The sequence below is a fragment of the Scyliorhinus torazame genome, chromosome 1 (genome assembly GCF_047496885.1).
Source record: "Scyliorhinus torazame isolate Kashiwa2021f chromosome 1, sScyTor2.1, whole genome shotgun sequence".
Taxonomy (NCBI): domain Eukaryota; kingdom Metazoa; phylum Chordata; class Chondrichthyes; order Carcharhiniformes; family Scyliorhinidae; genus Scyliorhinus; species Scyliorhinus torazame.
In genome coordinates, this window is record NC_092707.1 from 95,926,794 (window position 1) to 95,951,922 (window position 25,129).

At 49.2% G+C, this 25,129-nt stretch overlaps 1 protein-coding gene across 4 annotated transcripts in view; it reads right to left on the bottom strand.

Moving 5' to 3' along the window:
• Positions 1-25,129, bottom strand: part of ypel1 (yippee-like 1) — an 82,025-nt gene that overhangs the window by 50,105 nt on the left and 6,791 nt on the right. Inside the window, exon 1 of one of the 4 annotated variants that reach the window (XM_072498347.1) lies at positions 6,827-6,885. The exons of the other annotated variants lie outside the window; for them this stretch is intronic. The gene's annotated coding sequence lies outside the window, so the exon portion shown is untranslated. Of the gene's footprint in view, positions 1-6,826; positions 6,886-25,129 lie in introns of those variants that run through there. 4 annotated transcript variants of the gene reach the window in all.

Consider the following 25,129-nt stretch of genomic DNA (forward strand, 5'->3'; position numbering starts at 1 on the left):
TCTCCTCCCCTAGTTCTTCTTCCCACTTTCCTTTTAGTTCGCCCACCGACTCCTCCCCCTCTTCCCTCATCTCTCGGTAAATCTCTGACACCTTGCCCTCTCCGACCCACACCCCTGAAAGCACCCTGTCCTGTATCCCCTGTGTCGGGAGCAATGGAAATTCCCTCACCTGTTGTCTAGTAAATGCCCTCACCTGCATATATCTCAAGAAATTTCCCCGGGGCAACTTATACTTTTCCTCCAATGCTCCCAAGCTCGCAAAAGTCCCATCTATAAATAAATCTCCCACCCTCCTAATTCCCAACTGGAACCAGCTCTGAAATCCTCCATCCATTCTTCCTGGGGCGAACCTATGGTTGTTCCTGATTGGGGACCCCACCAGGGCTCCCCGCACCCCTCTCTGTCGCCTCCACTGTCCCCAGATATTCAATGTTGCCGCCACCACCGGGTTCGTGGTAAACTTTTTAGGTGAGATCGGTAGCGGCGCCGTCACCAGCGCCTCTAAACTCGTCCCTTTACAGGACTTTCTCTCCAGTCTTTCCCACGCCGCTCCCTCACCCTCCATCATCCATTTACGTATCATTGCCACATTGGCGGCCCAATAGTAATCGCCCAAGTTCGGTAGTGCCAATCCTCCTCTGTCCCTACTACGCTGAAGGAACCCCCTCCTTACTCTCGGAACTTTCCCTGCCCACACGAAGCTCGTGATGCTCCTGTCTATTTTATTAAAAAAGGTCTTAGTGATTAGTATAGGGAGACATTGAAATACAAATAAGAACCTCGGGAGGACCATCATCTTAATTGCTTGCACCCTGCCCGCCAGCGATAGAGGCTGCATGTCCCACCTCTTGAAGTCCTCCTCCATTTGTTCTACCAACCGTGTCAGATTAAGTCTGTGCAAGGTTCCCCAGCTCCTAGCGATCTGAATCCCCAGGTATCGGAAGTTTCTTTCCACTTTCCTTAGAGGCAAGCCTTCTATCTCTCTACTCTGGTCCCCTGGATGTATCACAAATAATTCACTCTTCCCCATGTTTAGCCTATACCCCGAGAAATCCCCGAACCCCCTCAAAATTCGCATAACCTCTATCATTCCCCCCGCTGGGTCCGACACGTATAACAATAGGTCATCCGCATATAACGAGACTCGGTGTTCTTCTCCCCCTCTAATCACCCCTCTCCATTTCCTGGAGTCTCTCAACGCCATGGCCAGAGGTTCAATTGCCAACGCGAACAACAATGGAGACAGCGGGCATCCCTGTCTTGTTCCCCTATATAGTCGGAAATACTCCGATCTATGTCGACCTGTAACTACGCTTGCCGTTGGAGCCCCATAAAGAAGTCTAACCCAGCTAATAAACCCGTTCCCAAACCCAAACCTCCTTAACACTTCCCATAAATACTCCCACTCCACCCTATCAAATGCCTTCTCTGCGTCCATTGCCGCCACTATCTCTGCCTCCCCCTCCACTGGGGGCATCATTATCACCCCTAATAGTCGTCGCACGTTAACATTCAGTTGTCTCCCTTTTACGAACCCTGTCTGGTCTTCGTGCACCACCCCCGGGACACAGTCCTCTATCCTCGATGCCAGTACCTTTGCCAACAATTTGGCGTCCACGTTCAACAATGAAATGGGTCTATAGGACCCGCACTGCAACGGATCTTTATCCCTCTTCAAAATTAACGATATCGTCGCCTCCGACATCGTCGGGGGTAGAGTCCCCCCTTTCCTGGCCTCATTGAACGTCCTCACCATCAACGGGGCCAACAAGTCCACATATTTTCTGTAATACTCCACCGGGAACCCGTCTGGTCCTGGGGCCTTCCCTGCTTGCATGCTTCCCAGTCCCTTAATAACCTCGTCCACCCCAATCGGTGCCCCCAGGCCTACCACCCCCCGCTCCTCCACTTTCGGGAACCTCAATTGGTCCAGGAACTGCCGCATCCCCTCCTCTCCCTCTGGGGGTTGAGACCTATACAGTTCCTCATAGAAGGTCTTGAACACCTCATTTATCTTTCCTGCCCTTCGCACCGTGTCTCCCCTTTCGTCTCTAATTCCTCCTATTTCCCTCGCTGCTGCCCTCTTTCGCAATTGATGAGCCAACAGGCGACTCGCCTTTTCCCCATATTCATACCTCCTCCCCTGTGCCTTCCTCCACAGTACCTCCGCCTTTCTGGTGGTCAGAAGGTCAAATTCCGTCTGGAGTCGTCTCCTCTCCCTGTACAATTCCTCCTCCGGGGTCTCTGCAAATTCCCTATCCACCCTTAAAATCTCCCCCAGTAATCTTTCCCTTTCCTTGGCCTCTGTTTTCCTTTTGTGGGCCCCAATGGAGATCAGCTCTCCTCTGACCACCGCTTTTAGTGCTTCCCATACCACTCCCACAGGGACCTCGCCGTCGTCATTGACCTCCAGGTATCTCTCAATACACCCCCGCACTCTTGCACACACTCCCTCATCCGCCATCAGTCCCACATCTAATCGCCAGAGTGTTCTCTGCTCCCTTTCCTCTCCTAATTCCAGGTCCACCCAATGTGGGGCATGATCCGAAACCGCTATGGCTGAGTACTCAGCTTCTTCCACCCTAGAGATCAACGACCTTCCCAAAACAAAAAAATCTATCCGGGAGTACACTTTATGGACATGGGAGAAGAAGGAATACTCCCTAGCCCTAGGTCTAAGAAATCGCCATGGATCCACTCCCCCCATTTGGTCCATAAACCCCTTAAGTACCTTGGCCGCTGCCGGCCTTCTTCCGGTCCTTGAGCTGGATCTATCTAGCCCCGGGTCCAGCACCGTATTAAAGTCCCCTCCTAAAATCAAGTTTCCTACCTCCAGGTCCGGTATACGCCCCAGCATCCGTCTCATAAATCCCGCATCGTCCCAGTTTGGGGCATACACGTTAACCAACACGACCTCCATTCCCTCCAGCCTGCCACTCACCATTACATATCTACCTCCGCTATCTGCTACGATGTTCTTTGCTTCAAATGCGACCTGTTTCCCCACCAAAATGGCCACCCCTCTATTCTTTGCGTCCAGTCCTGAGTGGAACACCTGTCCCACCCATCCTTTCCTTAGCCTAACTTGGTCCGCCACCTTTAGGTGCGTCTCTTGGAGCATAACCACGTCTGCCCTTAGTCCTTTCAAATGCGCGAGCACTCGGGCCCTTTTTATCGGTCCGTTCAGGCCTCTCACGTTCCACGTGATCAGCCTCACTAGGGGGCTACCTGCCCCCCTCCCGTGTCGACTAGCCATTACCTTCTCTAGGCCAGTCCCATATCCCGCCTCCGCGCTCCCGCTCGCTCCCCCAGCGTCGCACACCATCCCCGCCCACCCACTCTTTAGCCATTTCCTTTTGGATTTCCGCAGCAGCAACCCAGTTGTCCCCCCCCCCCCCTTCTCCCTCCCTCCTCCCCTCCCCGCTAGATCTCTTTCTAGCTTGATTGCTCCCCCCATATTACTTCCGTAAGTCAGCTGACTTCAACTGACCCCGGCTACTCCTGCTCACTCCTCGACCCCCCCCATGTGGGGAACTCCCATCCGCCTTGCGCCTGTCTTCCCGCCTTATTCTTTCTGGTGCGGGAACATCCCTTTACCTGACCCGCCTCTTATGGCGCAGCTCCCTTTCCCCTCCCCCTCCCCTTCCCCATTCTCCAACTATGTCCCGTCTTTCCCCCCTCACCGGCGCCCACATTTCCCCAATGTCTCCCCCCTTCCCTGTTTACTTCTCAATTAACTTCCACCGTAACATTAACAATAACATTTCCTGCAGCATCAGTCCCTCAGTTCCGATCCAATTTCTCTTCTTTGATGAAGGTCCATGCTTCCTCCGCCGTCTCGAAATAATGGTGTCTCTCCTGATACGTGACCCATAGTCTTGCCGGCTGCAGCATCCCGAACTTCACCTTCCTTTTATGCAACACCTCTTTGGCTCGGTTGAAGCTCGCCCTCCTTCTCGCCACCTCCGCACTCCAATCCTGGTATACCCGTACCACTGCATTCTCCCATCTGCTACTCCGCACCTTTTTAGCCCATCTCAGGACCTCTTCTCTATCCTTAAGGCGGTAAAATCGCACGATTATCGCCCTGGGTGGTTCTCCCGCTTTTGGTCTTCTCGTCGGAATCCGATTTGCCCACTCCACCTCCAAGGGGCCCGTAGGGGCCTCAGCACCCATCAGTGAGCTCAGCATCGTACTTGCGTACGCTCCACAGTCCACTCCTTCCACACCCTCAGGGAGACCCAGTATCCGAAGGTTCTTCCTTCGCGCTCCATTTTCTAGGGCTTCGATCCTTTCAGTACACTTTTTATGAAGTGCCTCGTGCGTCTGTGTCTTAACCGCCAGGCCCAGGATCTCGTCCTCAATATCTGTCACCTTCTGCTCCACCACACGGAGCTCTGTCTCCTGGGTCTTTAATGTCTCCTTGAGCCCCTCAATTGCCTGTAGCAACGGGGTCAGCACCTCCCTCTTCAGCAGCTCCACGCACCGTCTCACAATTTCATGCTCAGGCCCCCATGTCGCCTGCGCTTTCTCCGCCGCCATCTTGTACTTCTCTCTTTCTGACCCTTTGGTCGACGATTCCTCGCGCTGCAGCCGCCGCCGCCGGTTTTTTCCTCCTTCGTTTGGGGGGGACTCCCTTCTCACACGCCCCACACCGGGTTGCGTCGTCGAAAAATTCCCCGTTGAGGCTCTTAAAAGAGCCCGAAGGTCCGTCGGAGCTGGAGCCGCCGAAGCGTGCGGCTAGCTAGGCATCACCGCAACCGGAAGTCCCTTCAGTGGCCTTGATGAGGTCTTTTCACAGTTGTTCCCTCTGCTGCTAGAATTCACCTTTGATACAGGCCCTCAGGTCAGCTTGCAGCTTTAAGCTTGCCCTTCCCCCGCCTGCATGCTGGAAGAGGCCCTGTTTATCCTGTAGTTGCAGCCAAATCTTTCACTGTTTCTGCGTGTGTCTGGCAACCAAGAGACATACCCTTCCTGGGGGACACTGTCGGGGGAATATTGCCGCCTTCTTCCCACACCGGGAAATGTCAAACAAATGCCGTGGGGGCCCTGTAAAAGAGCCCAAAAGTCCGTTCCAAGCAGGAGCTGCCGAATATGCGACCTAGCTCTGCATAGCCGCACCCGGAAGTCAAGAGACAAGATTTATAATCATCTAGATAGGAATAATATGATCAGGGATAGTCAACATGGCTTTGTGAAGGGTAGGTCATGCCTCACAAACCTTATTGAGTTCTTTGAGAAGGTGACTGAACAGGTAGATGAGGGTAGAGCAGTTGATGTGGTGTATATGGATTTCAGCAAAGCGTTTGATAAGGTACCCCACGGTAGGCTATTGCAGAAAATACGGAGGCTGGGGATTGAGGGTGATTTAGAGATGTGGATCAGAAATTGGCTAGCTGAAAGAAGACAGAGGGTGGTGGTTGATGGGAAATGTTCAGAATGGAGTAGTCACAAGTGGAGTACCACAAGGATCTGTTCTGGGGCCGTTGCTGTTTGTCATTTTTATCAATGACCTAGAGGAAGGTGCAGAAGGGTGGGTGAGTAAATTTGCAGACTATACTAAAGTCGGTGGTGTTGTCGATAGTGTGGAAGGATGTAGCAGGTTACAGAGGGATATAGATAAGCTGCAGAGCTGGGCTGAGAGGTGGCAAATGAAGTTTAATGTAGAGAAGTGTGAGGTGATTCACTTTGGAAGGAATAACAGGAATGTGGAATATTTGGCTAATGGTAAAGTTCTTGAAAGTGTGGATGAGCAGAGGGATCTAGGTGTCCATGTACATAGATCCCTGAAAGTTGCCACCCAGGTTGATAGGGTTGTGAAGAAGGCCTATGGAGTGTTGGCCTTTATTGGTAGAGGGATTGAGTTCCGGAGTCGGGAGGTCATGTTGCAGCTGTACAGAACTCTGGTACGGCCGCATTTGGAGTATTGCGTACAGTTCTGGTCACCGCATTATAGGAAGGACGTGGAGGCTTTGGAGCGGGTGCAGAGGAGATTTACCAGGATGTTGCCTGGTATGGAGGGAAAATCTTATGAGGAAAGGCTGATGGACTGGAGGTTGTTTTCGTTGGAGAGAAGAAGGTTAAGAGGAGACTTAATAGAGGCATACAAAATGATCAGGGGGTTGGATAGGGTGGACAGTGAGAGCCTTCTCCCGCGGATGGATATGGCTGGCACGAGGGGACATAACTTTAAACTGAGGGGTAATAGATATAGGACAGAGGTCAGAGGTAGGTTCTTTACGCAAAGAGTAGTGAGGCCGTGGAATGCCCTACCTGCTACAGTAGTGAACTCGCCAACATTGAGGGCATTTAAAAGTTTATTGGATAAACATATGGATGATAATGGCATAGTGTAGGTTAGATGGCTTTTGTTTCGGTGCAACATCGTGGGCCGAAGGGCCTGTACTGCGCTGTATTGTTCTATGTTCTATGTATCAGAAGAGGTATCCAACAATAATGATAGAGAGAGGTGGCCTGGCAGTGGGTTTTAGAACAGGAATTCCAGTGAATGTAGTTTGTAGCCACATCTAATGATGGAGCAAACTGGAAAGAGCAATGCACACAAGACCACAGTCAGAGAGAGTAGCTAAGAGTTCAACATGGACAAAGGTAAAGATAGGGCTCTGTCCCTCATGAGCACCGTAAGCTCAGGAGAACAACCATAACCTAAAATATAAAGCATAACCACTGCGCCAGATGCCACCTAAAAATAATTCTGTGACTAATGGCTAAATCGTGCAAGTGAAAGTTTGCCATGCTATGTTTCTATTGTGCTGGTAGTTTAAAACAACTTGTTTCCACAATACTATACCATGCTTATACAAACCATTTCCATGACAAGTTGATCAATTACACTTCACAGTGCAAGCACAAGCCAGACATAACAAGCCAGTATGACAAATCATAGATTATACACTGACTGCACTATTTGCCAAGTTATCACAGCAAAAAACACATTATGACATGACACTTTGCATCATCTGCTTGTAGTCAGTGGCACAACTACATAACAGTGGGTGAATAGCTGACTGTAAGTGTTGACTAATATATTTTTAAAATCATTAGCAAGGCCTTAAATGGAACTCTATTACCACATGGAATTGTTGAAGCATATGGCATAGATGCCTTATACCATGAGGATTGGAACGAATAAAAGGATCTGGTGATAGGGTTAGAAAAAGTAGGTTAGGAGGCTGATGTGAGACACAAACATCAGCATGAAATCAGATCAGTTGAGCTGGATAATCTATTCCTGTGTTGTAAATTTCCAGGCAGGCACCAGAATCAAAGAAACTTAGGCATGATAGCTGCGGACTGTCAAGAACTAATCATGTGGGGAGGCGGTGTAATGGTATTGTCACTGGACTGGTGATGCAGAGACCCAGGGTAATACTCTGGGGACCCGGGTTTGAAACCCACCACAGCAAATGGTGGAAATTGAATTCAATAAATATCTGGAATTAAAAAGTCTAATGCTGATAAACCCAGTTTAAGTGTCCTTTAGTGAAGGAAAATCTGCAGTCCTCGGCTGGTCTGGCCTACATGTGACTCCAGATCCACAGCGATTAACTCTGCCCTCTGAAATGACCGTAAGCCACTCTTGTATAAAACCGCTATGAAGTCAATTACGGAAGTGAATAAAAAGGGAAGAAACTGGACGGATCTAGGCACTGGAAACAACAACCTCAGCCCTATCGATCCTGCAAAGTCCTCCTTACTAACATCTGGCTTGCACCAAAATTGGGAGAGCTGTCTCAGACTAGTCAAGCAACTTGGGTATGTCCTGTCCCACCGGCAGGACGGGCCCAGCTGAGGTGGCGGCACAGTGGTATACAGTCAGGAGGGTGTTGCTCACCCTCAACATAAGACACCGGACCCCATGAAGTCTCATGGCTTCAGGTCAAACATGGGCAAGGAAACCTCCTGTTAATTACTACATACTGTCCACCCTCGGCTGATGCGTCAGGACTCCATGTTGAACACCACTTGGAGGAAGCACGGAGGGTGGCAAGGGCACAGAATGTACTCCGGGTGGGGGACTTCAACGTCCATCACCAACAGTGGATTGGATTTGTTTACTTGGTACATGTGACAAGTATTTTTCTGCAAGCAGCTCAAACAGATCATTTAGTACATGAAAAAAGAAAATACATAATAGGGCAACACAAGGTACACAATGTAAATACATAAACACCGACATCAGGAGAAGCATACAGGAGCGTAGTATTAATCAGGTCAGTCCATAAGAGGGTCGTTTAAGAGTCTGGTAACAGCGGGGAAGCTGTTTTTGAGTCTGTGCGTGTAGACTTTTGTATCCCCTACCCGATAGAAGAAGTTGGAAGAGTAAGTAAGCCGGGTGGGAGGGGTCTTTGATTATGCAGCCCACTTTCCCAAGGTTGCAGGAGGTGTAGGTAGAATCAATAGATGGGAAGCGGGTTCGTGCGATGGACTGGGCTGTGTTCACGACTCTTGAGGTTTCTTGCAGTCTTGGGCCGAGCAATTGCCATACCAGGCTGTGTTGCAGCCCGATAGGATGCTTTCTATGGTGCATCTGTAAAAGTTGGTAAGAGTCAGTGTGGACATGCCGAATTTCCTTAGTTTCCTGAGGAAGTAACCACTACTGACCATGCCCTAACAGACATAACTGCGAGACTGGGTCTGCAACAAGTCGTGAGGGAACCAATAAGAGGGAAAAGCACACTTGACCCGGTCCTCACCAACCTGCCTGCCGCAGATACATCTTCCATGACAGTATCGGTAGGAGTGACCATCACAGGGCGGCATGGTGGCGTAGTGGTTAGCACTACTGCCTCACAATGCCAAAGATCCGGGTTCGATCCCATGAGGTTGCAGATTGTGGCAGTGTACAATTATGTTGCTGGTGATGGCCCACAAGGCCTCATGAATTTTGCGCATTCTCCCAGTGTCTGCGTGGGTCTCATCCCCACAATCCAAAAAGATGCACAGGGTAGGTGAATTGGCCATGCTAAATTGCCCCTTCATTGGAAAGAAATTGGGTATTGAGTGACCATCACATTGTCCTTTTGGAGATGAATTCTCGTCTTCACATTGAAGATACATTGAAAATACCATCCATAGATGTTATGTGGCACTTCCATTGTGCAAAATGGGATAGATTCAGGACAGAACTAGCAAGACTGGGCATCTATGAGGCCTTGTGGGCCATCACCAGCAACAGAATTGTACACTGCCACACAATCTGTAACCTCATGGCCCGAGATATCGCCCACTGATCATTACCACCAAGCCAGGGGATCAATCCTGATTTAATAAGGAGTGTAGGCGGGCATGCCAGTAGCAGCACCAGGCATACCAAAAAAACCTTGTGAAGCTACAACACACTACCTGCATGCCAAACAACAAAAGCAGCAAGTGATAGACAGAGCGAAGCAATCCCACAACCAACGGATCAGATCAAAGCTCTGCAAATCCTGTTGGGAATGATGGTGGACAATTGAACAACTCTCTGGAGGAGGAGGCTCCACAAATATCCCATCCTCAATGATGGAGGTGCCCAGCGCATCTGTGCAAAAGACAAGGCTGAAGCATTCACAATCTTCAGCCAGAGGTGTTGAGTGGATGATCTATCTTGATCTCCTCCCGAGGACCCCAGCATCACAGATGCCAGTCTTCAGCCAATTCAATTCATCCCACGTATATCAAGAAACGGCTGAAGGCACTGGATTCTGCAAAGGCTATGGACCCTGAATATTCCTGCAATAGTACCAAAGACTTGTGCTCCAGAACTTGCCCCGTCCCTAGCCAAGTTGTTCCAGCATAGCTACAACGCTGGCATCTGCCTGGCAATTTGGAAAATAACCCAGGTATGCCGTACCTTCACTGTTGCTGGGTCAAAATCCTGGAACTCTTTCCCTAATAGCACAGTAGGTGTACCTATACTACATGGACTAGTGGTTCAAGGGAGCAGTTCACCACCACAAGGGCAATTAGATATGGGCAATAAATGCTGTCCTAACCAGTGAAGCCCAGATCCCTTAAGCCAGCAAAAAATGATTTTTTTTTAAAAATTCAATGCGCTTCAAGGAAAGGGACCTACCCAGCCTGGCCTGCAAACCCACACTAAATGATTAAGCATGCAAACATGACTGGCATGAAGAGATCAGCTGGCAATGTCAAGTCTGTCCCACACAGGAATAGGCCTTTAATCTATCAAATGTGTTCTGCCATTCAATGAGATCATGGCTATGTGTGATCTGATTCCATTACCCATCTATGATCATGTCCATTCAACGCTTTTGGTTTAAACTCACTGGATAAAACAATTGATTTAGCATTAATAGCAGTTTGCAGAGGAGTGTTCCAAACATCTACCATACTTTGATGATCACCAAAGTATCATGACTAGACATTTCCTCCCCGTCTCCCCCTTCAGCCCCTCCGAAAAACACTAGGCAATCTCCTGGGAGATGCACAAATGAAAATATCAAGTTAGGGGCTGTTTAGCACAGGGCAGGGGCTGTTTAGCACAGGGCTAAATCGCTGGCTTTGAAAGCAGACCAGGGCAGGCCAGCAGCACGGTTCAATTTCCGTACCAGCCTCCCCGAACAGGCGCCGGAATGTGGCGACTAGGGGCTTTTCACAGTAACTTCATTTGAAGCCTACTTGTGACAATAAGCGGTTTTCATTTCATTTTTCATTTCAATGTGAGGTGTGGAAGGTCAAAAATAAAAAAATCTGAAGGGGGTCAGAAGAATTCTAGTCATCGCTATTCCCGCTTAAATCACCTTGCAAGGGCAATTGGTTGGAAAATAAATCAAAATGGTTCACTACCATCTTTTCAGGGCAGATTATCAATAAATATTGCCTTGCCAGCACCATCCACATCCAGAAAACAAAAAGAGCCACTACTCATTATCTGTGCTATTTAGCACTCAATTTTTATTTTTAAAGTATATTTTTGTAAATCATTTATTTTGTAAACAGCTTGGTAAAATGCCCCAGCATTAACAAAACATGACAGTCAGCCATAAGGACAGGTAACCTAAAGCTTGGTCAATGGGGTAGATACTAAAAGGAAGAGGAAGGCAAACGCAGTGTGTCAGGGAGGGAATTGCAGAATCAGATTTTACGGCCAAGGCAACTAACACAACCAAGAACGGGCCACATCAGATCTCATTTACAGAATGGTGGTAGCACTCCGATGTTTTTACTAATTCCCCCTCCCTTTGACAAAGTAAGCCATTATGTAACGTAGGTATTCCATGCAGATTGGTGCGGCCAACTGTACTACTCATGAAGACAAATTCTTCTGCTAATAGACACAACTTATCATCGAAGGGCTATTTTTATGTATTAACTGGAACAGTTTCCTGCACCTTGATCTGATGCGCACAGCAAACCAGCATTTCTGCTCACTTTTGTTCCTTTGTGTAAGGTGCAACACAGCTCTGACTCATGGCTTTAAATGTACCCAGTAAAGAGATTCAGGTTTGTATCGCTCAGAGACTGAATCACTGGTCCAATCTCCTGTGGACAGCAGACCTCAACCATAACTTTGATTCACAATATACATTGTTTTCCTTTTTTTCTTAAATATGTTTATTCTCCTCCTTTTTCACATTTTGTCCCAAATTCACACCCACCGCCAATAAAGAATAAGCAGTAACGAATACAATGTAAATCCCCATATCAACAACAATCCCATCCTCCCACAAAACCCCTATACAGCAGCCTGCATGTTAACATAAACATAAACAAACAAAAAGAAATCAGGAATCATCCATAGTCACCATTAACACATACAGTCCCCGCCCCCCCCCCCGATGTTCAATGCAAGCCAGGCATTGGCAAACTCGGGGGGGGGGGGGGGGGGGGGGGGGGGGTCACGGAGCCGTCCATCGCGGCGCTCCCGATCGTGCAAATCTGCGCGCAACAGCCAGCTGTTAATAACGCCAGCTGCAAGCGGCCTTCAAAATGGCCGCGAACCTGTTAAAAAAAATAAATAAATAAATATGCGGCCACATTCATCGGCAGTATGGCCGCTTTTTTTTTTTTTCTTTTTAAACGGCTGCCGCTTTTATTTGATAAAATGTTACAGGAAAAAAATGCAGAACTTTGGACAGATGGAGACTCCATACTTTCCGACACCGGAAGGCTTCACCTTCATCCAACAGGTTCCATTGGAGGAGTGTGTACGAGGGCCAAAGGGACCCAAAACCATTTCCTCCATTTTTGTCAGCAGCAAACAAGGTAAGAGAAAATGGTGGGGCGCGCATGTCGGCCGGCGTGGGTTCGCAAGGTCGGCCGGGTTGGGTTCCGAAGGTTGGCCGGTTGGTAAAAAGGGGTCCCCGGAAAAAAAGTTTAAAGAACACTGATGTAAGCCAATTCTTTTTTTTTTTAATATGTTTATAAAGAATTTTTTAACAAAATTTCCAACCATACAAACAACCCCCACCCCCTGCCCCCGGAACAAAAAAGAAAGCTCGCATAGCAAGACATGAACATGGCAAGTCAATATGGTACAGAACTTTGTACGTTGGATTCCTCCCGTACATGTCAATTTTCCGGATCATTCATGTGTTTTCTTGCTCAAATGCCCCCCAGAAACCCACCCCCACAAAAGATATCCCCCTCCCCCCGCCCCCACCCGGGTTGCTTTTGCTGCTGTCCGACCTTCATCTAACGCTCCGCGAGATAGTCTAGGAACGGTTGCCACCGCCTGTAGAACCCCTGCGCAGACCCTCTCAAGGCAAACTTTTATCCTCTCCAACTTGATAAACCCTGCCATATCATTTATCCAGGCCTCCACGCTGGGGGGCTTCACCTCTTTCCACATTAACAAGATCCTTCGCCGGGCTACTAGGGATGCAAAGGCCAGAATGCCGGCCTCTTTCGCCCCCTGTACTCCCGGCTCGTCCACTACTCCAAATAGTCCTAGTCCCCAGCTTGGCTTGACCCGGACTTTCACCACCTTAGATACTGTTTCCGCAACTCCCCTCCAGTGCCGGGCATGACCAAAACATATGGACATGGTTCGCCGGGCTTCCTGAGCACCTCCCACATCTGTCCTCCATCCCAAAGAACCTACTCAGCCTCGCCCCCGTCATATGCGCTCTGTGAACTACCTTAAACTGTATCAGGCTAAGCCTGGCACACGAGGAAGAGGAATTAACCCTACTTAGGGCATCAGCCCACAGCCCCTCCTCCATCTCCTCCCCCAGCTCCTCTTCCCATTTACCTTTCAGCTCCTCTACCAAAGCCTCCCCCTCTTCTTTCATCTCCTGGTATATCGCCGACACCTTGCCCTCCCCGACCCATACGCCCGAAATCACCGTGTCTTGAATCCCGTGCCGGGAGCAGCAGGAATTCCCTCACCTGCCGCCTCACAAACGCCCTCACTTGCATGTACCTGAAGGCATTTCCCGGGGGTAGTCCAAATTTCTCCTCCAGCGTCCCCAAGCTCGCAAACGTCCCATCGATGAACAGGTTCCCCATTCTTCTAATCCCTACCCGATGCCAGCTCTGAAACCCCCCGTTCATCCTTCCTGAGACAAACCGATGGCTATCCCTGATCGGGGACCACACCGAGGCTCCCATCGCTCCCCTATGTCGTCTCCACTGCCCCCAGATCTTTAGCGTTGCCGCCACCACTGGGTTCGTGGTGTACCTTGTCGGCAAGAGCGGCAGCGGTGCCGTCACCAGCGCCCCCAGGCTCGTTCCTTTGCAGAACGCCATCTCCAACCTCTTCCACGCCACCCCCTCTCCCTCCATCACCCACTTACGGATCATCGCCACGTTGGCTGCCCAGTAGTAGCCACCCAAATTCGGCAACGCCAACCCTCGGGGTCTTGCTCGCCCACACAAATCCCATAATGCTCCTGCTCACCCGCTTAAAGAAGGCCTTGGTAATCACAATTGGGAGGCATTGGAATACAAAAGGAAACCTCGGGAGGACCACCATTTTAATCGACTGTACCCTGCCCGCCAGCGAGTGGCAACATGACCCACCTTTTAAAATCCTCCTCCATCTGTTCCACCAGCCGCGTCAAATTTAGTTTATGCAGTGCCCCCCAGGTCCTAGCTACCTGAATCCCCAAGTATCGAAAGCTCCTTTCCGCCCTCCTCAACGGTAGATCGTCTATCCCTCTTCCCTGATCCCCCGGATGCACCACAAAGAGCTCACTCTTTCCCACATTGAGCTTATAGCCCGAGAAGTCTCCAAACTCCCTTAGGATCTGCATGACCTCAACCATCCCTTCCATTGGGTCCGCCACATACAGCAACAGGTCGTCTGCGTACAGCGACACTCTATGCTCCTCTCCCCCGCGGACCACCCCCCTCCATTTCCTGGACTCCCTTAATGCCATGGCCAAAGGTTCAATTGCTAATGCAAACAGCAGAGGGGACAGGGGGCACCCCTGCCTCGTCCCTCGATACAGCCGGAAATACTCCGACCTCCGCCGGTTCGTGACCACACTCGCCACAGGGGCTCTATACAGGAGCTTAACCCAACTAATAAACCCTCCCCTGATCCCAAACCTCCTCAACACTTCCCAGAGATACTCCCACTCTACTCGGTCAAAGGCCTTCTCCGCGTCCATGGCTGCCACTATCTCCACCTCTCCCTCCACCGATGGCATCATTATCACATTTAGGCGACTTCGCACATTGGTGTTTAGCTGCCTACCCTTTACGAATCCCGTCTGGTCCTCGTGAATCACCCCCGGGACACAGTCCTCAATCCTCGTAGCCAACATTTTTGCCAGCAGCTTAGCATCTACGCTAGAGGAGCGAGATTGGTCTATACGACCCTCATTGCAGTGGGTCCTTATCCCGCTTCAAGATCAAAGAGATCGTCGCCTCCGACATTGTCGGGTGCAGGATCCCCCCTCCCTTCATTGAAGGTCCTTACCAGCAACAGGGCTAACAGGTCAACATACTTCCGATAAAACTCCACCGGGAACCCATCTGGCCCCGAGGCCTTCCCTGCCTGCATGCTCCCCAGTCCTTTAACCAGCTCCTCCACCCCAATTGGCACCCCCAAACCAGCCACCTCCTGCTCCTCCACTCTCGGGAACCTCAGTTGGTCCAAGAATCGTCGCATCCCCCCTTTTCCCCCTGGGGGCTGGGACCTATACAGCTCCTCGTAAAAGGCCTTGAATGCCTCATTCACTTTCACCGCACTCTGCACCGTAGTTCCCCTGCCATCCTTGACTCCACCTATTTCCCTCGCTGGCATCCTCTTACGGAGCTGATGTGCCAGCATCCGACTCGCCTTCTCCCCATATTCATATATCGCCCCCTATGCCTTCCTCCACTGTGCCTCTGCCTTCCCTGTGGTCAACAGGTCGAACTCCGTCTGGAGACTTTGTCTCTCCCTGAGTAGTACCTCATCAGGAGCCCCTGCATATCTCCTGTCCACCCTTAAAATCTCCCCCACTAACCTCTCCCTTTCCGTACCCCCTCTCTTCACCCTATGAGCCCTGATGGAGATCAACTCTCCCCTGACCACCGCCTTCAGCGCCTCCCATACTACTCCCACCTGCACCTCCCCATTGTCGTTGGCCTCCAGGTATCTTTTGATGCACCCCCGCACCCTCCCACACACTTCCTCGTCTGCCAGCAGTCCCACATCCAACTGCCACAACGGGTGTTGGTCCCTCTCCTCCCCCAGCTCTAGCTCCACCCAATGTGGGGCATGGTCTGAAATGGCTGTGGCCGAATACTCCGTTCCCTCCACTTTCGGGATCAATGCCCTGCCCAGAACAAAAAAATCTATCCGGGAGTAGGCCTTATGTACGTGGAAGAAAAAAGAAAATTCTCTGGCCAAAGGCCTGGCAAATCTCCACGGATCTACTCCCCCCATCTGATCCATAAACCCCCTGAGCACCTTGGCCTCAGCCGGCCTCTTCCCCATCCTAGATCTGGAACGATCTAATGCTGGGTCCAACACAGTGTTAAAATCCCCACCCATTATCAAGCTCCCTACCTCCAAGTCTGGAATACGCCCCAACATCCGTTTCATGAATCCAGCATCTTCCCAGTTTGCGGCGTATACATTCACCAATACCACCTCCGTCCCCTGCAACCTACCGCTCACCATCACGTATCGGCCTCCATTGTCCACTACTATGTTCTTGGCCTCAAACGACACTCGCTTCCCCACCAGTATTGCCACCCCTCTATTCTTCGCATCCAGCCCCGAGTGGAATACCTGTCCTACCCATCCCTTCCTTAACCTGACCTGATCTGCCACCTTCAGATGTGTCTCCTGAAGCATGACCACGTCTGCCTTCAGTCCCTTTAGGTGCGCGAACACTCGGGCCCTCTTAACCGGCCCATTTAGGCCTCTCACATTCCACGTGATCAGCCGGATTGGGGGGCTACCCACCCCCCCTCTACCCACTCCCCCACCGACTAGCCATCTCCTATCCTAGGCCAGTCCCGTGCCCGCGCCTCCCGCACCCTCCAGTCCCCCAGACGGGGAACCCCCGCCCCGACCATCTCTTCCATTTTCAGTTCCCCCTCGGACAGTGCAGCAGCAACCCTATTGTCCCCCCTCCCCCCCTCCCGCTAGATCCGCATCTAGAACTGTTGCTCCCCGATTACGTCCGAGTCAGCTGACTTCTGCTGACCCCGACTTCCCCCACCTTCCCCTTGATCTCCCCGTGTGGGAGTCTCTCCTCCTTACCTTCCTCCACCCCACCCCCCCCCCCCCCCACCCCTCCCCAGCGTGGGAAAAAGCCCGCGCTTTCCTGAGCCAGCCTCGCCCCCTGTGGCGCAGCTCCTGTGCGGCCATTATCCCAGTTCCCCCCTCCCAGAGTCTCGCCTCCCCCCAGCACCGACACCCACATTCCCCACTATCTCGTCAACAGAAAAAAAAAGAATTTTGACCGGAACTCTACCCACATCCCCACCCATGAAGCATTCTTTACCCATATTTACAACCCCGTATACAACCAACGTCTCCCCCCACAACCACAGCCCCTCAGTCCGAGTCTAATTTTTTCGTTTGGATAAAGGTCCAAGCCTCTTCTGGTGTTTCGAAATAATGGTGTCGGTCCTGATAAGTGACCCACAGTCACGCAGGCTGCAGCATGCCGAACCTGGCTCTTTTTTTGTGCAGCACCGCCTTGGCCCGGTTGAAGCCAGCTCTCCTCCTTGCCACCTCCGCGCTCCAATCCTGGTAGACTCGGATCACCGCATTCTCCCATCTACTGCTCCGCTCCTTCTTGGCCCATCTCAGGACACTCTCTCTGTCCGCGAAGCGATGGAACCTCGCCACTATCGCCCTTGGCGGCTCATCAGCCTTGGGTCTCCTCGCCAGGACCCGGTGAGCCCCTTCCAGCTCCAGAGGGCTCAGAGAGGCCTCCGCACCCATCAGCGAATGGAGCATCGTACTCACATACGCCCCGACATCAGCTCCCTCCACTCCTTTGGGGAGACCCAGAATCCAGAGATTCTTCCTCCTCGACCTGTTCTCCAGGACCTCGTGTCTCTCGGCCCACCTCCTGTGCACCGCCTCGTGCGCCTCCATTTTTACCGCCAGGCCCAGGATCTCGTCCTCTTTCTCATTCGTTTTATCCCTCACCTCGCGAAGCTTCACCGCCTGGGCCTTCTGGGTCTCCTTCAGCCCCTCGATCGCCAACAGCATTGGCGCCAGCACCTCCTTTTTAAGCTCCTCCGCACAGCGCTTGAGGAACTCCTGCTGGTCCGGCCCCCATGCTGCTCGATCTCGGCCCTCCGCCATCTTGTTTTTCCCCCCCTCGTTTTTGCGCTGCTCCAGAGCCTCTTTCTCCGACGCTCCACCGCTAATCTCCGCCATACAACGTAAGGGGGGGACCTTACTTCACCTTCCCACACGGGATTTAATCAAAAAATTTCCATTGGTGCTCCTCTGGAGGGCCCAAAAGTCCGTTATAGCGGGAGCTGCCAAAACGTGCGGCTTAGCTCCGCATCGCCGCAACCGGAAGCCTCGGAAGCCAATTCTTGAAAGTGCATAATAAATAACGCCCATGAATTGTAGAACCCTTCCATCCTTCCCCTCAGCTCAAACTTAACCTTCTCAAGAGTTACGAAATCCAGCAAGTCCCCCCACCACGCTAGGGCACAGGATGTAGAGGTTGATCTCCATCCCAACAGGATCTGTCTTTGGGCATTCAACGAGGCGAAGGCTACAACATCTGCCTCCACACCAGTTTCCAACCACGTCTGGTCCAAAACCCTGAATATGGCCTCCCGAGGGCCTGGGGTCAGTTTCACGTGCACCACTTTAGAGATTACCCTAAAAGCCTCCTTCCAGTAATCCTCCAGCTTTGGACAGGACCAAAACATACGAGCGTGGTTTGCAGCCCCCCCCTCCCGCAATGTTCACACACATCTTCAACTCCCTCAAAGAGCCTGCTCATCCTCACCCTTGTGGGGTGTGCTCTACATACCACCTTCAGCTGTATCAGCCCCAACCTCGCGCACGAGGTGGAGGCGTTCACTCGCCGGAGCACTTTACAGCAGAACCCCTCCTCCATACCCTCTCCCAACACTTCCTCCCACTTTGCCTTGATCCCTTCAGGCGGTGCCGTCTCCTCTTCCAAAATAGCCCCATAAACCACCGACACTACCCCCTCTTCTCTAGTCCCCCTGTCGTCACCACCTCCTCCAGCAATGTGAAGACCAGCTCTATCGGGAAGCTCTGTATCTCCTTTCTGGCAAAGTCTCAAACCTGCATGTATCTAAATATTTCCCCCGCTCCAGCCCATACTTCACTCCCAGCCCCTTCAATCCTGCAAACCGACCCCCAAGAAACAAATCTTTTAGTGTCCTAACTCCTTTCTCCTCCAAATTACCAAAAAGTTCTGTCCTATTTCCCCGGCTCAAATCTATAGATCCCCAAATCGGCATTTCCCTTGACCTTGTCCCCCAACCCGAAGTGCTGGCGAGTTCACAATATTATACATTAATGATTTGAACAGAACTGGGCAGCACGGTAGCACAAGTGGATAGCACTGTGGCTTCACAGTGCCAGGGTTCCAGGTTAGATTCCCCGCTGGGTCACTGTCTGTGCGGAGTCTGCGCGTTCTCCCAGTGTCTGCGTGGGTTTCCTCCCACAGTCCAATGACGTGCAGGTTAGGTGGATAGGCCATGATAAATTGCCCTTAGTGTCCAAAGAGATTAGCAGGGGTTATTGCGTTGCGGGGATAGGGTGGAAGTGAGGGCTTAAATGGGTCAGTGCAGGCTCGATGGGCCGAATGGCCTCCTTCTGCACTGATATGTTCTATGTTCAAAGGAAATGAATGCAATATCTCCAAATTTGTAGACGCCACTAAGCTGGGTGGCAGTGTGTGCTGTGAGGAGGATGAAGGGTGACTTGGACAGGCTGGCTGAATGTGCAAATGCAATATAACATGGCTAAATATGAGGTTATCCACTTTGGTGGCAAAAACAGGAAGTCAGATATCTGAATGGTGGCAGTTTAGGAAGAGGGGAAGTGCAACGAGACCTAGGTGTCATGTGGAACAGTCGCTGAAGGTTGGCATATAGGTACAGCAGGCGGTGAGGAAAGCTAATGGTATGCTGGCCTTCACAGCACGAGATTTGAGTATAGGAGTATAGATGTCTTGTTGGAGTTATATAGGGCCTTGGTGAGGCCATACCTCGAGTAGTGTGCGCAATTTTGGTCTCCTAGTTTGAAGAAGGACATTCTTGCTATTGAGGGTGTCCAGCGAAGGATCACCAGGCAATTCCCAGGATGGCAGGACTGATCGACTGGGCTTGTACTCACTGGAGTTTTGAAGAACAGGAGAGTATCTCATAGAAACATATAAAATCCTGATGGGACTGGATAGGCCAGATGCGGGAAGAATGTTCCCAATGTTGGGAGACATCCAGAACTAGGAGTCAAAGCCTAAGAATAAAGGGAAAGCCATTCAGGGCTGAGATGAGGAAAAACCTCTTCTCTCAGAGTTGTGAACTTGTGGAATTCTCTACCACAGAAAGTTGTTGGGGGGGGCGGCGGCATGTGGCACAGAAGTTAGCATTGCTGCTTACGCGCTGAGGACCCAGGTTCGAATCCCGATCCCAGCCCTGGGTCAGTCAGTGTGGAATTTGCACATTCTCCGTGTCTGCGTGGGTTACACCCCCACAACCCAAAGATGTGAAGGGTAGGTGGATTGACCATGCTAAATTGCCCCTTAATTGGATACTTTGGGGCAAGTTTGTTGGATATATTCAAGAGAAGCTTGGTGTGGCCCTTGCGGTTAAAGGGATCAAGGGGTATGGAAAGGAGTGGGATACTGAATTTGCATGATCATATTGAATGATGGTACAGGCTCAAAGGGCCGAATGGCCAACTCCTGCACCTATTTTCTATGTTTCTACAACTGAGATTGGTATCATTGGGCTTGAAACTTGAATAGAAATGGAAAAAGGTGGGATGGGGTGGAAGGCCAAGAAAGGCACATCTAGCCAGGACTCCTCCTGACCTTTGTTTGGTGACCTTTACTGAAATATTGAGCAGGAAGGAACAGCTGATGAGAATAACGGTACTGTCGGAGTAGAAGCTACTAAGTGGTTTAATGGGAGTCAACCAGCAAAAGGATAAATATATACAGTGTTTGCAACAAGATGCTATGTCAGCACAAATGAATTGGTTCAGATAACAAGTTTACCCATTTTCCTTCAAATATCCAATAGGAACTTTGAAACTTGAGTAAAAAACAGTTCATTACTCCAAATGGGCACATTAACATGGCCTCAAACCACCGCCCAGCAAACGAGTAACACAACAAATTTGACTGTGACAGTCGTGTAGCTTGCTAGATTACAGTAGTCCTGTTACTCAAATTCCTCACTCCGTTTAATAAAATAGTCACATTTTACTAGAAATATAAAATGGTTGAAGTGGCAAAAAAGTGGTATCGCCTAGAACCAGACCCCTACACGCCAGAGAAAAAAGCAGAGCAGGCAACACTCAAATTCCATTTGTGCAGGAAAATAGTAAATTTGAAGTACCAGTGTAACCTGTAATGTAACAAAACTGGTTTGGCACAAAAGGCAGAAATAATAAAAAAACAATTTTAACTTGATCATTATAGCCCAGTGGCCCTGGGCACCATTCATTGCCCTTGAAGAAAACCAAACAAGATTCCAAGGAAATTAAACTATAAGCAAAAATCCTGATCGGAGAATGGTAAGCACTAAGCTCGAAATGCATTCAAGTGGAGTGAATATTAAATCACAGAACAGTGCCTCGTTTTTAAATCTTGGCACTACTTACTTAAAATTGATTATACATTGAGCACACATTACTCGGGGACTTCACACCAGTAAGATAGTGCTCCAGTAACATAGATGTTCCAATGGCTTTGGACTCAGTAAATGGAAGCAGTACTGTGTAACGTACACAAATATGTTGGCATCATTTACTCTTTCAACAAGCAACAAGTTCACTCGAGCATTGTCATCGCCCTGCACACCAAGGACTTTCAGGAGCAGAAAATATGCATATTGTAGAGGGATTAGGAGACATTGCACAGCTGAAACACCTTCAGCAATCAGGTTTGTTTCAATACCTAGTTTTTCTAAAAGTCTGTCTCTCCAAGGCCTAGACAAAGAGGGCAAAAGTGCACTGCATACAGTCCTGTAATACAGGAAAGATCCAGACCAATGGCAGAAAAGTAAATAGAATGACAGGGGACACTAACTTCTACTCTGCATCAGATCCGACTACACAGAATTGAATACTTGTTACAGTCAGATAATCGGATAATTCCATTCCCCATCAAGATGCTTGCCTCCTTGACCCAAATAAAAGGCAGGCATGACAAGTGACTTAGCCTTTATCTACTATTACTTGGATTGCACAAAATGTTGTTTTTTTGTTCCTCTGCCTAAAAGCCAAAAATGGCATCAAGTACAAGTAAATAGTTCTTGCCTCTGCCAGGCTTCACAGCGCATAGCTTAAAATCAAATGGTTAAGAGATAGCATCCCATTTCTAAAATGCTATAAATTCCAGATTCATAGAATTTAGAGTGCAGGAGGCCATTCGGCCCATCGGGTCTGCACCGGCCCTTGGAAAGAGCACCCTACTCAAGCCCATACCTCAACCCTGCCCCCGTAACCGCAATTAACCATTTTTGGACACCAAGGGCAATTTAGCATGGCCAATCCACCTAACCTGCACACCTTTGGACTGTGGGAGGAAACCGGAGCACCCGGAGAAAGCCCACGCAGACACGGAGAGAACATGCAGACTCCGCACAGACAGTGGTCCAAGCCGGGAATCGAACCTGGGACCCTGGAGCTGGAAGCAACTGTGCTGCATTACAACAATATTAGCCAGATTAACAAAACTGTGACAGTTAGGGGTCAACAATAAATAGTGTAGCCACCTGAGTTGGCCACTTCCCGACTTAAAATGGAGAACCGCAAAGGCTGAAGAGAAATTCAGCCAACACAGGCAAAGACTAGCAAATACAGAAATCATGTATATTGGAACCTGCAAAAACAACCAGACAGCACCGAAACCAGCAGCCATCTGCATAGTAATGTAGCAGCCATCTACATATTAATGAGTGATCCCCAGAAACAATGAAAACATTTTAAGGTAAACAAAGCCAAGCCAGACTCCTCGGCACCAGCAGGAGCCAACACAAAAGACGTTAACGGACACTTAAAGACTGCCCAACGATCAGGGAACCGCTCCAGCATTGGAGAAATCGAACCAAGTGATTGGAACGAAGTCCAATCACTTGGAACCAGGTACGGGGTCCGCCCCGAAGGGCGGGAAGTCCCTGGGGACTATATAGCAAAACCCCCAAGTTCAAATCGTCCTTCTTGACAGGGTCACTCAGCAACGCGAAGCAACCCGAGAGTGAACTGTCCGGCGGCCTCCAAGCAAGTAAGTGTCAAGTCAACGCTCGCTACGAGATAGGCGCTCCTAGCTACCAGTCCATACCAGCTTTTGAATCCCGCAGACTCAGGACCTGAACGTAAGGCCATTTGTTCCCCTGACCTGGTGGGCCAGTCCGAAGCTAAGTACAGGCCTGATAGTGATAGAAATAGCCTAGAAAGTAGAGTTTATGCATGAGTAGTGATTTACTGTGTATAATAAATGTGCTTTGATTTGAATCTTACTAATTGGTGTGTTGAGTTACTGATCATTCCTTGAACTTAAACCTCGTGGCGGTATCATAAAGATACCTGGCGACTCGAGAGCAAAGGTTATAAAACAGAGCCAATTGAACCAACCAAAAGTTAGCAACAATAGTATGGCTTAAATTGAGAAGCAAGTGTCTCAAATTTCAATGTTTCCACTGTCTATATTGTCAAATTTCCAGGCTCTCAAAGTTGATTAACTCGATGCACATAATTTGGTTCCACGCAAGCCATTAAGCATTAAAGGACAGCTTCTAGATCTGGGTCATTCTCCTCTCCGATAAACCAAAGGCATATCAGATTTTTAATAAATTTACAATCAACTCTGCTGTGACTGCTACATTTCTTAGCATATCCACTATCTCTACACCATTGATCTCCCCCCCCCCCCCCCACCCCCCCAAAGAAGCTTTGGGTGAATTTTCAGCATTTTTCCTTTCAACTTTTGCATTCTTAGTTGCATAGTAACAGTAAGCCAACCTTCGGTAGTAATTAAAATTAAATTCGAATCAGCTGTTTTTGGACAACCAGGATTTTTATTCACCTCAGCTACCAGTTCCTGAAATATATTTTCCTTGTTTTCTTATGTATCAGTGCACCCAAGAAATAAGAGTAGACCAGACCAGTCAAATCTGCTCCACCATTCAATACGATCACGAGGTGACCATGGGGCTTCACGTCACTTCCCTGCCCATTCCCCATATCCCTTCATTCCCGGAGACCAAAAATCTGTTGATCTCAGCCTTAAATATATTCTACAATGAAACATCCATAATGTTCTGGGGTTAGAGAATTCCAAAAACTCACAACCCTTTGAGCAAAGTAATTTCTCCTTATCTCAGTCCTAAAATGATGGTCTCCTTATCCTGTGACTATGCCTCAGTGTTTTAGATTCCCTGACCAGCAGAAACAATCTATCAAGTTCCTTCAGAATCAGGTAGTCTCAATGACTTTGTAACCAAAGGCAAGTGTCTTAATCTGGATCTGCCAAAAAATCTTCAATATTTTTGAAATTGGAATTCCTGGAACAAAAAGAAAAATATATTTATTCCCCAGGAAGCACCTCACGCCAATAGTGCACTTCCGATACAGTATTCTGAAGGGACATCAACAGGGTATATTTCAATGAGATTGCTCTCATTCTTCTAAAGAGAAAATAGACCCAATTTACTCAGCCTCTCATCATATGACCAATTTAGTAAACCTTTGCTGTACCAACTGTACAGTACTCCAGATGTGGTCCCTCCTAAACCATGTACAACAAGATTACTCCTGTACTCCAATCCTCTTGCGATAAAGGCCAATATTCAGTTTGTCTTCCTAATCACTGGCAACTTTTGCATTCCTTGTACGAATACACCCAAATCTCTTTGAACATCCACTTTCCAATTCCCCACATGCAGTTCTATTCAGTTGATAGTAGTGAAGAACTTTACACTTCCCTACATTATAATTCAACTGCCACCTCGTTGCCCACTCACTTACCCCTTTCAACCTAGTTTGGCATTAAAAAATTAAGATACATTACGTTGCTTCTTCATTTAAGTCATCAATATAGATTGTAAAAAGTGAAAGTGTAATAGCGAAATCCTATGTCTGATTATTTTCATTCAATAGTCTTGGCTCCTTTTTCTTGGAAAAAGGGACACAAATCACAAAGTAATTGGCTACTCAAGGTGTACATTAGTCAATGTGGCATGGGAAGGGAAGTGGGCCAGCAGTCCCTCAAGCCTGTAAACAAATTAAACCATGGCTGATTTGTGCCTCAACTCCGTTTATATGCCTTTGTTTCACATAATTCGATACCCTTACCCTATTAATTTCAATTGACCCAGCTTTATGCCTATTAAGAACTCAAATTCCACATTTCCATTACCTTTTGAGAAAAAACTTCCTCCCAATTTCACTTGGATAGTTTAACTAATTTTAAAACATTGGTTTTCCCCGCCTCATTTTGTATTCCCCACCCCAATCAGATCAAGCCACTATTTTTTT